The sequence below is a fragment of the Littorina saxatilis genome, linkage group LG8 (genome assembly GCF_037325665.1).
Source record: "Littorina saxatilis isolate snail1 linkage group LG8, US_GU_Lsax_2.0, whole genome shotgun sequence".
NCBI lineage: Eukaryota > Metazoa > Mollusca > Gastropoda > Littorinimorpha > Littorinidae > Littorina > Littorina saxatilis.
In genome coordinates this window covers 69849098-69850855 of record NC_090252.1, presented here as the reverse complement: position 1 = coordinate 69850855, position 1758 = coordinate 69849098, and the positions used below count along the sequence as shown (strand labels likewise).

At 39.9% G+C, this 1758-nt stretch overlaps 1 long non-coding RNA gene across 1 annotated transcript; it reads right to left on the bottom strand.

Annotated features, from left to right (window-relative positions):
• Positions 1 to 1159, bottom strand: LOC138972469 (uncharacterized). Its single transcript, XR_011457630.1, has 2 exons — positions 286 to 1159; positions 1 to 117 (listed from the first exon to the last, which is right to left on the bottom strand). It is a non-coding gene; the product is annotated as an uncharacterized lncRNA (long non-coding RNA).
• Positions 1160 to 1758: the final 599 nt, after the last annotated feature.

Sequence of the window (1758 nt, the reverse complement as noted above, 5' to 3'; positions counted from 1 at the left end):
TAAAAGTTTACCTGTTTATTGTCTCGATTGATTTCAATAGTAAGAGACACATATTGTACACAGCCACAAAAGACAATTGAGAGAAGATTGTGCGCCATACTCATAAGCCACACACACCTGTCGTATTAGTAATGTCCACACAGCATAAGCCACACACACCTGTCGTATTAGTAATGTCCACACAGCATAAGCCACACACACCTGTCGTATTAGTAATGTCCACACAGCATAAGCCACACACACCTGTCGTATTAGTAATGTCCACACAGCATAAGCCACACACACCTGTCGTATTAGTAATGTCCACACAGCATAAGCAACATTCACTTGTCAAACGAACTGTATCAATACAACACAAACACTTGTCACACTGATGATCAATGTCTGTACAACACTAGTCACATGATCAATGTCTGTACAACACTAGTCACATGATCAATGTCTATACAACACTAGTCACATGATCAATGTCTATACAACACTAGTCACATGATCAATGTCTGTACAACACTAGTCACATGATCAATGTCTGTACAACACTAGTCACATGACCGATGTCTATACAACACTAGTCACATGATCAATGTCTGTACAACACTAGTCACATGACCAATGTCTATACAACACTAGTCACATGATCAATGTCTATACAACACTAGTCACATGACCAATGTCTATACAACACTAGTCACATGACCAATACCACACTAACACCTGTCACATGATCAATGTCTGTACAACACTAGTCACATGATCAATGTCTATACAACACTAGTCACATGACCAATGTCTATACAACACTAGTCACATGACCAATACCACACAAACACCAGTCACATGACCAATGTCTATACAACACAAACACCAGTCACATGACCAATGTCTATACAACACAAACACCAGTCATATGACCAATGTCTATACAACACAAACACCAGTCACATGACCAATGTCTATACAACACAAACACCAGTCATATGACCAATGTCTATACAACACAAACACCTGTCATATGACCAATGTCTATACAACACAAAGGCATCTTCTGATTACTGGGCAAACAGTATCAATACACAAAGCAAGCACACATCCTGTATGCGCGCATGGCACATCGCATGTTAAATCAAATGCAATCTTATTCAACGTATGTTGACATGAGCATGCTGCATACCACGGAGTGAGAGAGGAAGAGGGAGAGAGAGAGGGGGGGGGAGAGAATTGGAGAAAAACACTTACATGGCAATCCAATTCTTTACATAAAAAACATAAAATAGGTTGTCTTCAAAAACACACACACACACACACACACACACACACACACACACACACACACACACACACACACACACACGCATTACATGACAAAGTTTAAGTTACCCCCCACACACACACACACACACAATTATGTTCCAGAGAACATTCATGTCCGATTAAACTTGATCCTAATGTCACCTGTACCGATCCATTCAGTTATTCAACCCTGAGAAAATATCCCACATATACAAACTGGCACCCCGACCCCCTTCCTGCCAACATCACTAGCCTCATACTCTGCAGTCTTAATTTTGAGAAGAAAAAAACGGATATTTGTTTGCAAGAACCACACTTTTCTTGGCCAAATTGATTTGTGGCTGGCAAGGACTAAAAACATGTGTACTCAGAAACTTCCTTGACCTCATTTCTGACACTATGACATCATAAAAAAAAGACATTTATTATATCATCACCAAAAGTCTAGCCAAGACACTAATCTGTGAC